This window comes from Podarcis tiliguerta, assembly GCF_965153285.1.
Source record: "Podarcis tiliguerta genome assembly, chromosome: 6".
Classification (NCBI taxonomy): Eukaryota; Metazoa; Chordata; class Lepidosauria; order Squamata; family Lacertidae; genus Podarcis; species Podarcis tiliguerta.
The window spans coordinates 92,856,966-92,872,279 of NC_139539.1; the positions used below are offsets into that span (position 1 = coordinate 92,856,966).

Here is a 15,314-nt window from a genome sequence, read left to right on the forward strand (position 1 = left end):
TCTGGTGCGTCTTATAGAGCGAAAAATACGGGTAATTGGTTTCTTTTGCTTTATTATGCATTTGTGTTTTCATTTTGTGTTTCTTTGTTGTGAACTTCCCCGTGCTATTCAGATGAAGAGTGATATGCAAATTTAATAAATATAAATAAATAGGTCAGTATTGCCTGCACTGACAGTGATTCCCCAGACAGGAAACAGTCCCAGCCCTATCGAAAGATACCAAGGACCTTCTCTGTACAAAGTAAATGCACCACTGTGCTATTTCCCTCTCCTTACAGAAGACCATACCAAATGCTTTATTGCATTCAATGCAGCTCTTTTTCAAAACAAAATAGCTGCCATAGGACAGGCTGATCAAATTTGGGACTATACGTGAAAATTTTCCTTAATTTCCTTGTGCTGCATTCCACTTATATCACTTCCCACCATCTAGTCTGGCCCTCAGTAAATCCATTGGGGTGTGTCTGTTGTTGTTCCTAAGTCTGCGTGCAGATGATGGCAGACTGGCTGTTTCTGCACTCACATTTTGGGCAATGGCATGTAAGTGCTGACAGCAGACGACACACGTCTCCTTAGTATGTGGGCATATGGCAATGCTATACACCTTTTTTTCTTCCCTTCAGAGCATGAACCAATGAGATTACTGCAGTAATTTGATTCAGGTTATGGGAACTGGCTGGCTCGTAATCAAAGTTCATTGAGTGCTTTTGATACAACCTTTAATTTGCGACAAAGCCAGGAATGGAACATAGCTGCCCTATCTTATAGGTCGCTATCTTATCTCCCAGAGGCCATGGCAGCAATTTAAGTGAGTCCTATTTGTTCCTACAAATAGTTGTCATTGCCTGATAGCCGACATAATGGCACAAACATGATGAAAATCTTTAAGAATCTAGAGACTAATAGAGCCCAAATTATGCCAGAGGAACTTGATAGCTTTTTTAAAAAAACTGATTGAATTACTAAATGAGCAGGACTGATGGAAAGCAACAGCTGTATCTGGATTTCAGTAAGCGCTCTGAAATAATGGCTTGCTAAATCTTATTAAAGAAATTAATTGAACTTGGCTTGGATCAAGGCGCCTTTTGCATGAATTGAAAGCTGGCTAAGCGACCACAAAAGAGCACACAAGTGTTTGAATTGTGGGAAGGATGCAGATAGGGGACTCAACATTATAGCCGCTAGCCCCATCTTTCCCTTGCTTCGTGAAATTACGCTCAGCCTGAAGCCTTCTCTAAAGACTAGCTAGAAGGCCTGTCACAAAACGTAAGGTGTGCATGGGTTGCCTCAAACACACAACCACACACCTGCACCTTGTGCATCAAAAGGTTCCTTGCAGGAACTGAGGCCTGAGCCTCACTGGAAACACCTGTGCTCTTTCATATGTACAGTGGTGCCTTGCAAGACGAAAAGAATCCATTCTGCGAGTCTCTTTGTCTTGCGGTTTTTTTCATCTTGCGAAGCAAGCCCATTAGCGGATTAGCGCTATTAGCGGGCTTAGCGGATCAGCTGTTAAGCGGCTTAGCGGCTTGGGAAAAAGGGGGGGGGGAGGAAAAAAACCCCGCAGGAACTCACAAGACATTTTCGTCTTGCGAAGCAAGCCCATAGCAAATTCGTTTTGCGAAGCACCTCCAAAACGGAAGACCCTTTCGCTTAGTGGGTTTTCCGTCTTGCGAGGCATTCCTCTTGCGGGGCACCACTGTACCTCCTGGCCATTCCCAGTAGACTTTCCAGTTGGATTATGGCCTAAATAAGTCGGCTGTTCTCTGGCCCTGTGTCTTAAACAGCAGCCCCAAATGCAAAACAAGTGAAGAGTTCCCCACTGCTTTATCTCCATGCTTAATTTCTGCTTCCCATTCTTAAAAGAGGGGGCGCAATGCCAACTTTTTGGGGTTTTTTCTTCTTCTTAAATGGAAGCACGCATTCTGCCGATCTCTGGTTTCTTCTAGTATTGTGGGTGCAATAGTGTTGCCACAAGCCTGCTGGGTCTAAAATTAGCCATGGCAGCTGTGTTGGGTTGGCACATGGAGGCTTCTTGCTAATCCTTCTGCTTTGCCTGTCTGCTCCACCTTCTGGCATGTGGAGCAGCTGAGCGCATAGTGTGGGTGGGGAGAGCTTCTGACATTTAGGCAGAGAGAGGCTGCTCCCGCACGGAGTGGAGTTTTTCTTGCAAAATGCCTTTTAAAATCACAATACTAGCATTGGCCAAGGTATGAGAAAGTTCTTCTGCTCTCCAGCTGAGGAAATTGACCGAACTGGTAGAGATTAAACATGGGGTAGTGAATGCTTTGAAAGTGATGAGGGAGGGAGAAGGAATGAGAGTGTTTTTCTTTCTGAGCAGTTTTGGCCATGGATGGTTAACAGAAAGCAGTTTTTCAAGGCTCCTGGAAACCTCACCCAGTTATAATCAAGGCCTGGCAATCATTTTGTCCATATTTTCACTTGTAGGGGAAATAAGTTATTTTTTGTAGGTTTGTTTGGATAGGATTTCATTCATCTGTATGTGTGTGCATGCGAGAGAAAAATTCTATGTATATGGTTATGTTTTCTATGTATTATTTTCTATCTAATGGCTGAGATGTGCTTATCTTACCGCCATTGGGCACAGTGAAGTTGTCTTCCTGAATGAATGAATGTTTATTATTATGGCTAAACAGCCAGCATACAAAAACCATAATTTCAGCATAATTTTTACATGAACATTAAAACAGTCAGTGTAGAATTTAGCAATCAATATACTAATTAAATAGACTTAAAATATGTATGCAAGGAAATATAAACTCCATTAAAAGTTTTTTTTAAAAAATAAACAATTTGACTGTGAGCTGTGTCAATTTATGACTGTTTGTGGAATCATAGAATCATAGAGTTGGAAGAGACCACAAGGGCCATCGAGTCCAACCCCCTGCCAAGCAGGAAACACCATCAGAGCACTCCTGACATATGGTTGTCAAGCCTCTACTTAAAGACCTCCAAAGAAGGAGACTCCACCACACTCCTTGGCAGCAAATTATGGAGCTGTATAATCTTTTGCTGTCTTTGACTTATGGCTATTGCACAAAATGTAGCTACATTTCTGGTGGCATAAGGATTCCAGTCAGACAAGAGGTCTGTTGTCCCTGGTACTTTTCATGCAAGCAGGGTTATGAGACTGGCTCTGATATCTGAATAAAATCTGCGGTGGAACAGAACATGGCCCATGGTTTCAATCTGACCAATCTTACAAGGGTGGATCTGCTCATCCTGGGGAGTCTTTCTGTATCTTCCTTCCAGTAGTGCAGATGGCAAGACATTGAATTTGGCTTGCGTAAATGCCTTTCTAAATTTGGAGGTGGTCAAGTTTGTCAAAAAATTGGGAAGTGCTGGTGCCAGTCTATTGAAATTAGGCCTGCTTCCAGTTGTATTATTGCCTTTGGGACACAACTGGGTACCCAAAATATGGCTGTCAAAAATTTATTTTGCACACCCTCTAAAGGGTATATTGATACTACTGAGTGAGAATCTTTGCTGTAAAGACTCGGAGAGCCAAAGGGATGAATTGTCCTCCACTTTTGAAGAAGAATGAGAGAAGTGAATGAATGAATGAATGAATGAATGAATGAATCGATTTATTTCGGTCACTGACCAGAGTGGATTGAGAGAAGTGCCTTTAAGCTTCTCTGTATATTTGCAATAGCATTTTTCAGTTGTGACTCCCGTGTGCCTGATGACTGGTATAACATTCCTAGATATCTACAGGAGGTTACTTGCTCTATTTTGTGGTTGTTTATTAGCCATCTGTATTTCATCCTTTTCCCGGAGAACACAATAATCTTAGTTTTTGACATAGTTAATTTGGAATGATTCATTTTTTGCAATAACTCTCCAAGGCTCTCAACAATTGCCTCAAGCGCACTTTCGACAAAGACAAAAGTACTACATTGTCTGCATATAATAATATTAGCAGGGATTTGTTTGACAGACTAGGGTAGTGAGTGTGTTCTGCTGGTAAGCTTCCTGGGAGAGAATTTATATAAAAACTGAAGAGAGTAGGCGAAGGACGCACCCCTGTTTCCCTCCGTTGACAGCAGGGTGGAGCATGATAGATGACCTTTGCTTTTACATCTCATCTGCAATCGAGTGTTTTCATAGAGGCAGCATATCAAAGTCAATAAACGACTACCTAGGTTTGTTTCTTCAAGCTTGTCCCACAGTCTCTGTCTTGGTATAAGAACAAAAGCAGATTTAAAATAAACGAAGGCTTCATAAAGTGCACCTCCAACTGGGGTTGTGTATTTCTCAGCCAGGTGCTGTAGGACAAGCCTGTGATACACCTGTGGAACGATCTTTCCTGAAGCCCGCCTGCTCATCATTTAGAATTTTTTCTTACTCAAGCCCATACCCACATCCATCTGTTCTCACTAAATAAACATGTCTCTAAATCAGTGGTGGGCATGTTGCAAGGGATGTGTGAGAGAACAGAGTCCCACTTCCAGTGCAGACTTACGTTTATCTTCAGCCCCGTCCCAAATCCCCTACTGCTCATTGGGGGAGTGAATGCTTAAACCACCCTCAATGCTTCTCAACCAACTGACATGGAACAGCTGAACAGTGTGGGAATGAAGGCTGCAGTCATAGACTTTTTCTCTGCTGCTGAGCTGTTTGGCGGGAAGAGACATCACACCATGTAAAATTAGTGGGTTGCATGTGGCTTGTGGTCAGCAGGTTGCCCACCATTGATTTAGAGACAAATGTCTTTTTTTTATACAGAGAGAATATGCCAATTGAACAGATAATGTACAAAAACCTGTCAAGATACGCACAATCACCAAGGAGGTATTATGCATATTGACCAGGAAATGTCACAATTTTCTCTTCATGCACAGATTATGTGCACATTTCCCAAGAGACATAGTGAATGTGCACAGTGGCCAGTTTTTATGCATATTAAGCCACTCAACTTGTATTGCCTGTTATATAGTATGTAAGATGTTGAGCCTTAAAAATCTGAACGTTTGAAAGCCATGCAATAAATCAGATTAAAAGTTAAAATAATAATAATTCTCAAGAAGTCTTATCTAAAGCATCCATGACAGATGACCACCCAACCTTTGCTTCCTCCAAGGAAGGAGAGCTCACAAACTCCAGAGGGAGACCATTCCACTGTTAATCTAGATAAAACCAGGGTTATTAATACATAATTGCATGCAGTCTGATGTCTATTTTGAAAATTCTTGTAATGTTCTAATATCATTATTGAATCAGTCCTCAAAAGCTGCCTAGTATTGGCTGGTGACCAAGGCCAGATAAAATTTCTGGGCTTGTAAAAGCTCTCAAGCCAAACACCCACCCACCTACCCCTGTCCTTTGGCTCTGTCTCCCCTCACCTCGGATTTTAATTTTTCCTCTGGAGACTCTGAGAAGGCGATTAAAGCCCGGAGAATTCCAGGTGGAAACCTGAGACCTGGAAACCCTATTGCATTGCACCAATAAGGGAAACTCCCTACTGCAGCATTTCAGCCATAGCTGTTAACTTTTCTTGTGAGGAATCCTATTCGGAATAAAGGAATTTCCCTTAAAAAAAGGGAAAAGTTGACAGCTATGATTTCAGGCACTCTGACTTGTTGGGGAGGCTTCCATAAGTTTATTTCCTCATCCCAGGTTAGCTAATTTCTTCCTGGTGATTCCCACCCATCACCCAATGCTTCCTCTACAAAACAAAGCCATGGTTTATTCCTGACTGACTCCGTTAGAAAGACCATGTGTAAACTGAATTTTTTTTCTTCACTAGTCCGTTACCGTAGCAACCCAGTTCCTATTCTGCTTCGGCTATGTCAACGGGGCCCTGGAGATGATATTGGTGACCTACAAAAAAGAGAGGGTATCCGATAGTTAGAGTATCCAATATTTTTGATTATCTGGAAAGAGTGCATGTGCGAAGAAACCAGCACCCCCCCCAAAAAAAGAATCCTCATTTCTCTTTGCAGCTGCCAGCAAAATGTGAAAGATCAGACACAGATTTCTCCTTGCATGTATGCACAGCACATTTTTATAGATGCTCTTGTGGATAAAAAGATGAGGAGGCTACTTGTTCCAAATGTCATGTGAACTGCCCTCTGTTGGGTTAGGTAGCTGTTTGTGCCAAACTGGTAACAGCAGCTACAAAACAAACAGTTTGCTCAGTAAGAATTTCCTGTGTATCTTCCCTTACCCTGGCTTTATACTCCGAATACCTTTCTAAGCTGCAGTACTGCTTTGTTTTCATGGATTGTCTAGATTCTCCAACACATGTTTAGTAGAAAAGACTCGGGGACTATTCTGCATATTACATGCCAGCCACAGATATTCCCCCTTCTTGTTTCTTGTGTAACTTGTATCGTAGTTTCCCCTGCAATTGGCAGTTTCTTTCATCCCTCCTCCCTGCTTCTTTTACATTTACTTCTTCCTCCTATAACAGATTCCCTCTCGTATCCCCATTAAACATTGCAATCTTTCACCTCTCTAGTGTTCTCCCCTCAGAAGAGAGAAGAGAAAGTCCTCTTGTCTCCTGATCACCTTGACTCAGTTCCACATTCTTTCCCTTCCTGTGGATATTCATGCAGCCAGCCATGCACCAAAAGTGGCTTTCCTGTTCCCAGTGCTGCTGCTTGATGCTAGATGGTCTTGAGATAGGAAAGTCCATGGAATTCATCAGATCCTTTTTGGCTCGACAGGAGAATCTACAAGAAAGAAGATTCCACCTAAACATTAGGAAGAACTTCCTGACAGTAAGAGCTGTTCGACAGTGGAATTTGCTGCCAAGGAGTGTGGTGGAGTCTCCTTCTTTGGAGGTCTTTAAGCAGAGGCTTGACAACCGTATGTCAGGAGTGCTCTGATGGTGTTTCCTGCTTGGCAGGGGGTTGGACTCAATGGCCCTTGTGGTCTCTTCCAACTCTATGATTCTATGAGACCACATGGAAGGGAAGGAGGAATGGTGAGTGTTGGTGTGTGAAGTGAAGTGAAGGGACAAGAAGATGCAGCAACAGCTCTGAGCATATCTCCTTTTTAGGCCAATAAGTGCACCCTTTGTTCCTCCTCCCGCCCCCATTATTTCTCTTTCTTTTATCACAGTCACTCTATTCATCCATGGTCTCTTTTCTCTCCCCTCTTCTCTTTTTCTTCACTCCAACTTGGGATGCTACAGCCTCACTTTCTAACCAACTCCCAAACTGCAAGCATCAGGATGTTGGTTCCATTCTAACTAAAATCATATGGGAACAGCCAGGAGGTAGGACCCCCAACTGAGGAAGCAGCAGACTCACCTGAAAGTGGACGGAGGTCCCTGGTCCATTGTTTGAGAAATGGTGCCTTGGACAAAGCACTAACTCTGATACAGCACTATTGTGGAATAAATGTGATAACCCCTTAAGCTCCCTGGCAGAAGGGTAGGATACACCTGTGATAAATAGGTACAGGAAGTCCTCTGTTGTGGTGATAGCTTTGTGGTGGATCCAAGTAAGAACCCAACACAAATCCTACAAATTAGTGGGAAGGATCCACATAACTTTAGTTATGAAGAACCCAAGCTAACCAAATATTCTACACTGAAGTTATTTATCCCCAGAGCTTGAGAGGGACCCTGATCCTATAGATTGGAAAAGGGCTTTATTTGAGCTGTTTCTCATCAAGGTTCTGCCCTGGAACCTGTTTTTCAGCAGCAGAACTTAGTCTTGAAACATATGAAGGAATAAGAAAACAAAAATTTCTTCAAGCATATTCGAGTGTGTTTCTTGTTCACCACTGAGTGACCACAGCTCTCTTAATCAAATCTGGGGTTAAAGAGTGAGTCTTGTAGCTTTGAAGATCAGGTCTCCATGCACACTTGAACCTAGTTCAGGGAAGGAAGGAAGGAAGGAAGGAAGGAAGGAAGGAAGGAAGGAAGGGTGAGCGAGCTGCTTGGAATTCTGCTTCTGAAATATCAGTTTAGCACAACTCTCCAGGGAGGTTGTATTAAATTGGCTTGGTTAAATCAATCTAAAGCATTCATCTTTGGACTAAATTGATGGTATGACTATTGCTGCACCAACCGCGCAGAAGAGAGAAGGAAAAAAACAACAACAATCAAGGATTGTTGACACTCTTAGCATTAATTAAAACAAGTCACTGTTGTGTTTAGGAGATTTAGGAGAGGTTGGCATTCTGCGGTTGCATTCCAGGTTGGACATTGAGCCCACAGTCATGGTACTTAAGAGTGGACTCACGCTTTTCTTCAACATTTTGAAGGGCTAATTTTCATTAGGGGTTAGCAATACGCTGTTTTAAATTCAGGTATGAGTCTTTGTGTGTGATTATTATTTCAGACTAATAGAGAGAGATTTAAATTTATTTGGCTATTGGCCACAACAGAACACACATTTACAGCAAGGAATTAAAACAGTAAAAAGTTAAAGCTAGGATACAACATAATGGGTGGTAATAATATAATCAAATAAAACTCAACGGAAGGCAAACTGTGTCAAAGGTTTGTTATTATGATAAAAGTTAATTATTATAATTTTGTATTATATTTACTATTGTAAAGTGCCCCTAAATACTAGGTGCTCACGGAGGTTTTTTTAAAAAAAAGGGGGGGGCTCTTTCTACACAAATATTCCTTCTCTTTGCTTATTCACAGCACATTCTCACACGTATGCCCCCATTTTCACTACTCAGATGCAGTAGTGATTTGCGCCCTTCTGTACTTGTCAGTCATACTGCTGTCTGGAAGACATTGAGTATTCACACACATAATCTAACAGTTGACCAACACTATGTTCATGATACTTAAGACTTTCTCTTCCAAACCTAAAACTGAACCTTTCAGCAGTGCGTAATCCCATCTGTCCCTTGGAATTTATGTTCTGACATTCCTTTACGTTTCTAAGAAGCTGGAATTGGGACGCTTCTGAACATTCACTTTTGTTCATTTTGGGGGAAGAAAATCCTGTAGTGCTTTTGAGAAGGAACAAAATACCCCCCACAAAAAGAGCTTCTGTTTCTTGAACTTGCTGCTTTCTGTAGCATTTTCCCCATCAATAGGGAAAGAGAGGATATCATGACATTATGTAACCAATCCAATGTGGCTGTCAGTATTGTGACTTCTGTAGAGCGTAAATTTAAGTAAATCTGTTTCAGTAGATTAATGGATGGATGGACGCATGCTTCTGAGGCAAATGACCAGTGGACATGAGTGGACAGTGCTTGGTTGTATTACATTGGCTTGGTTTAAAGCACCCGTCTTTGGGCTAAATGGATGGCATGACTAAATTGGTGCCATGACTATTGCTACACCGACTGTGCAGAAGAGAGAAGAAATAAAAGCAATTGTACACAATTTTTGCTATGGGGACAAAAGCCTGTACTGCCACCACCCTTTTCTGGTTGTGAACTTCAATCAGGTGCCCCCTCTTATTCCCTTTCAAAGCACGCCACCCTCCAAAGAGGCTTCACACCTGCCTTCAAAGTATCCCTCATCATAAGTTGCAGCCCCCTCCCCATTCTCCAGGCTGTATGTGTATCTCCCCTCCTCTCAAGCTCCTTCCCCAGGTGGCTCACCCAAACACAGAGGTTGTTGGAGAGCTAGTGACACCCAGGGGGGCTGGCCTGAGCTGTAGTTGCTCCTCTCATCCTCCTGTAGAATCATAGAATCATAGAGTTGGAAGAGACCACAAGGGCCATCGAGTCCAACCCCCTGCCAAGCAGGAAACACCATCAGAGCATTCCTGACATATGGTTGTCAAGCCTCTGCTTAAAGACCTCCAAGGAAGGAGACTCCACCACACTCCTTGCCAGCAAATTCCACTGTCGAACAGCTCTTACTGTCAGGAAGTTCTTCCTAATGTTTAGGTGGAATCTTCTTTCTTGTAGTTTGGATCCATTGCTCCGTGTCCGCTTCTCTGGAGCAGCAGAAAACAACCTTTCTCCCTCCTCTATGTGACATCCTTTTATATATTTGAACATGGCTATCATATCACCCCTTAACCTCCTCTTCTCCAGGCTAAACATGCCCAGCTCCCTTAGCCGTTCCTCATAAGGCATCGTTTCCAGGCCTTTGACCATTTTGGTTGCCCTCCTCTGGACACGTTCCAGTTTGTCAGTGTCCTTCTTGAACTGTGGCGCCCAGAACTGGATACAGTACTCCATATGAGGTCTGACCAGAGCAGAATACAGTGGCACTATTACTTCCCTTGATCTAGATGCTATACTCCTATTGATGCAGCCCAGAATTGCATTGGCTTTTTTAGCTGCCTGTGGCTGTGGCAGCAACCTAGGCCCTTCCCGGTGCTCAGCAGCGGTGGTGGATGCCCAGCTGAGGAACAGTAGCAGCCTCCCAAGCTGTATCACCCTGGCCTCCAACCCCTGCATCTGATTTGGAACGGGTCTGATTAAAATGCCTTAATCTTCTGGCTATCCAGAATGAATCCATTCTCTCAATCAGGTCCATGGTGAGTCAGTGGGGCCTCTAGGTCCTGCTGGAGTGCCCCCACCAATGTTGCTAAATGTGCAACAGAGCCAACAGGCCTCTGTGAAGTCTGAGGCTGCCAGATCTGTCCTTGCTACCCCTTTCTTCAATCTACTGAATGACATTGTGGGCTTCTAGAAACAGTCAGAGCTGAGCTTAAGGCTTTGGAAGGTGCTGATCTGAGTCCCAGAGGTGTAAAATTTCTGGAAACTTTTTATCCATGGGGTGTGTGGAATCCCCCATTTATTTTGATGGAAATTTGAAAGGAAATTGAAAAATACACATTGCCCTGGGTTTTTGGTTTGTTTTTTCAAAGCACCCTTTATAGATTGGAAATCGATTTGTTACTTTAGGAGCATAAGATATATTATGTATAACTGAGTTTGCTGTAAAATTGTCATGTTTGGTATTTTGAGAATACTCAGGCAATAATTACAAATAGAATTTACTTTTAATTTTTTTTGTTACAAATGGAGCTACAAGATGCTGAACTTACAAAAAACTTAGCATCTCTTTGGCTGTGCCAGTTTATGAGGAGCAGGCAAAAACACATACAATAAAAACGGAAGTAACCATCATCATTAGAGTAAAACAGATTATTACGTATTCTGAAAATTGTTGTGCCTGCTCCAGTCTTCCTCTGTCAAGCAGGCATAAAATACTCATTTCCATAAAAAGAGCTGAGAAACAGGGTAGTGAACCAAGACTCAATGGATGCTACATGAAATTTAATCAATCTGTTTCTCAACTGTCACTTTCTTCATATTTGTTGTTATATTTATCAATATCATATTTACTTCTGAAAACTGAAGGTTTTCGAAACAAAGTGTGCACTGTTCTGCTATCTGGTACTGATAGGAGTTGTAGTCCAGAACATCTGGAGAGGGTGAAGGCTGAAATACGTATTGAACCATTCATTTAAACCTATGTTTTGAGACATTTCTTTTTCAATTTCAAATTATCATGGTGGAAACAAAAAGGTACAAAATGGTGGGTGTCCCTTTCACATATGTTAAGTGGCACGGACCAGAAATGCAAATCCTTATATAGAACCCAAGCAATGGTGGTTCTTGGGCCACATTAATTTAATCTACAGCAAAAGAATATGAATTTGTGCTCTTATACCAAGTCTCAGGTACCATCACCTTGCTCTCAAAGGACCTTTCCATTTGGCCCTTTTGTGTGTTGACAACTGACAGCTAAAGCATCTGAAGGCTGTGATTTTACACTCGCCATCTGCTGGGGAGACTCATTGCAGTGACACAAGTCAGTTTCACTTTGTGGCTGATGAGTGTCAGCCTTCATTTTGATAAGAGTGGGAATGAGGAGCAAACGGGAGAGGCAGATGCCTGTGTCACGTCAGAGGGAAGTAGTAGCAAACAAAGGAAGAGAGGGTAAAGGAAGCTTTCAGGGATCTGGCTCATTATTATCCATCATTATAAGCTGGTAGTGGCATTCCTCCTTTGCAAAGTAGTTTCCCTTCCCCTCTTTCCTGAACTAAATATTTGGAAGCCACCAGAAACACACATACAAAATACATCCAAGTGATATTCACTTAAGTCCACTTAAGTTCACTTGAGCAGACTTGTTTGTTCTTCATAACTCAGAGCTTCTTCTTCTTCTTTTTCTTCTTGCCAAACAACAACTTACACAGCATTGTAGGTAAACTGCCCCAGTTATTATTATTTTATTTATTTATTAAATTGGTATACTGCCCTTCATCTGAATATCTCAGGGCAGTTCACAGCACACAAATACAAAATAAAATCACAAAATACACAAAAACAGGAATGAAAACAAAACAATCCCACAACCCCCCTACAAGCACATTTAAACTACAGTGGTGCCTCGCAAGATGAAATTAATTCGTTCTGCGAGTTTTTTCGTCTTGTGAATTTTTCGTCTTGCGAAGCACGGTTTCCCATAGGAAATGCATTGACGGTTTCCCATAGGAATGCATTGAAAAAGGCGCAAGACGTTTTCGTCTTGCGAAGCAAGCCCATAGGGAAATTCGTCTTGCGAAGCAACTCAAAAAACAAAAAACTCTTTCGTCTTGCAAGTTTTTTGTCTTGCGAGGCATTCGTCTTGCGAGGTACCACTGTATACAGTTCCAAGTGATACCCCTGTTCTATACATTTGAGTCCAATATGGAAGCAGATCAGCCTAAGATTACAGGGCTCAGTTCCTGATATGAGGAATTCGAGACTTCTTCTTCCTGATCTGATCTTGCAAAGTAGGACACTACTATTATTTATTACCCCCTGTTGCAAATTGAGGCTGGGGGAAACAAGAAAATAAGCTAAGAGAAAGGTCTAAGGTGCCCAGCTGAGTTTAGAAGCAAGAGCTGAACCTTGAACCTTCTGTTTCATAACCTGAGTATCTTACAATACAATATTGTGGATATACAGCTTGGTGAGGAAACATGGTGCCATTGAACCAAAATTTGTGAATCAGGACGGACAGGAGCCCACTTCTTTCACCAATGATCCTTGATTAGCTATGATGGTTTGTACAGCCAGTATAAAAATTTCCCGCTCTCCCTAGTGGGACTTTGTGCCCTTAGTGACAACAGGGCACAGGTAAATTTCGCTATCATACTGTGATCACTGCCTGCCTGGAATTACACAAGTAGGAAAGAAATCGGATGGGGGATGGATGGGCAACCCAACACAAGTAGCAGTAAGGGCTTGGGGAACGTTATTTCCTTCCTAGGACCTAAGGAGCATTGACTCAAGCAAAGATATGCACATGGGCATGCAAAAGAGAAAGGGAACATACGGTACTCATATGTACAGTGGTGCCTCGCAAGACAAAATTAATTTGTTCCGCGAGTTTTTTCGTTATGCGAGTTTTTTCGTCTTGCGAAGCACCACTGCATTTAAACACTGACAATGGCGGGGAGGGGCGGGGAGAAGCAGGACAGCTGCTGCAGCCGGTACCTCAGACTCACCCACGCCTTGTGGCCACCGTGCGACGCGGCTGCTGGAGGGCGGCGGGGCTCAGGAGCGCGACTCCAGGGAGAGAGGTGCTGGCGGCAACGGCTCTCTGAGGGGAGCGCGCGAGAGGGGTGGGCAGCGGCGCGAGGCACTAACCGTCAGCCGGAAGGTGGGAGGGAGCCGGAGGAGTGGGGAAGCGAGCGTGTGTGCGTGCAGTGACCGTCGCCATGACACGAGAGGCAGGGCCATTTCATCTAGCGAAGCAAGCCCTTAGGAAAATCCGTCCTGCGAAGCACCTCAGAAAACGAAAAACCCTTTCATCTTGCGAGTTTTTCGTTTTCCGAGGCATTCGTCTTGCGGGGTGCCACTGTATCTTGGTGCTTGCTGCCTGTTGATTCAGCCATTGTGATGTTTTACAAAAATAATAATTTACGGTCACCTTGTTTGTTTCCTGTGTCTTTCAGTATGTTGCTCCCAAGTTTTCTCTGTGTACAACAGTTGTACAAAAGTTGCACAGGTGTGTCCAGAAGACTCTGGAGGCCTCTGGATTGCTCCTTGCTCACCTTGGAAAACAACAACAATCCCAGCCAGGTGCATAGGAGAGGGAAGGGAGTTCTTTTTAGCAGCTGTTGTTTGTACCACTAGCATACATTCTGTCAATCCCTTTCGAAGCATCATTAATTCCCAGCACAAAACCTGAGTAAGCCACACACCCACACACCCCGTCTGCAGACTTGTGGTGTCCAGACTTCATGGTCATCGGGTTTGGAACTAAACTAAATGAAAATGAATACTTGCACCATTTTGCTGCAAAATTTGAGTTTGTGCTCTGAGTACAGAAAGACAATGCTTAAATTCTGGGGTACAACCCAGTGGAAAGTTGCCTTGCACAAATCTCCTTTGACCTGGTCGGGAGCTGTGTAAAACAAAGAAGGAGAGGGTTTTGGGAGGGTGAAGCAGCCTTATGCCAACTGCTGATTCTCTGTATGGTCAAGACTGCCCATCTCAAGAACAAGTAAAGTGGTACCTCAGTTTACAAACTTAGTCTGTTCTGGAAGTCCGTTCTTAAACCAAAACTGTTCTTAAACCAAGGAGCGCTTTCCCTAATGAGGCCTCCTGCCACCGGTGCCCTTCCACCATTCGGATTCCGTTCTTAGACCAAGGTAAAGTTTGCAAACTGGGACACTACTTCCCGGAGTACTTTACGGTACTACTGTATTCATTATTTTTTTAAAATCCACAGTAAGAACGGTACAATTTAAAACAAAAAATGTAGCGGCATAACAGCAACGTAGAACCACAGAAGATTATCCTGAAAGCAGTATTTAGCAAAATAAATGGGCCTTACACACACCCTCCCCAAAGGAATATGAGAGAAGGAGTTTTTGTCATCTCTTTGGGATGAAGTTTTCACAAATTCAGGGCAGTTGCTGGAAGGTTCTGTTTGTGGGCTTCCACAGATGACATGGGCAGTAAGGTTTGCTGAGCATCCCAACTGGTGTGTGGGTTCATAAGGGGAGAATGGGGCCTTAAAGCAAGAGTGTCCCAGGCCATGCAAGGAAAGGTTAAAACCAACACCTTAACTTGGGCTATGAAGCAAATTGGCAATCAGTGTAGCTGGTGCAAAACAGACTGAATATGTGTCTCTTGATCAGTACCTGTTAGGAGCCATGCAGCAGTAGTCTTTCCTAGCTGAAGCTTCTAAATCATCTTCAAGGGCAGCCCCAGATGAAGCACATTGAAGCTATCAAATCTAGAAGGTACAGAAGCATAGTGCAGCATGGCAAAGTCTGACTTACATTATTGGCTGGAGAAGGAAAAAGACACTCCTGGCAACAACTCTGGCTTCTCAAGGACCAGTGCCAGATCAAGGAGGACTTTTTGCTGCTCATACAAGGTCGCATAGACCCCATTAGTCA

The 15,314-nt window shown here is 43.1% G+C and overlaps 1 protein-coding gene across 2 annotated transcripts in view; it reads left to right on the forward strand.

Moving 5' to 3' along the window:
* ASTN1 (astrotactin 1) overlaps positions 1–15,314 on the forward strand; it is a 223,224-nt gene that overhangs the window by 36,402 nt on the left and 171,508 nt on the right. The gene's annotated exons all lie outside the window — the stretch shown is intronic.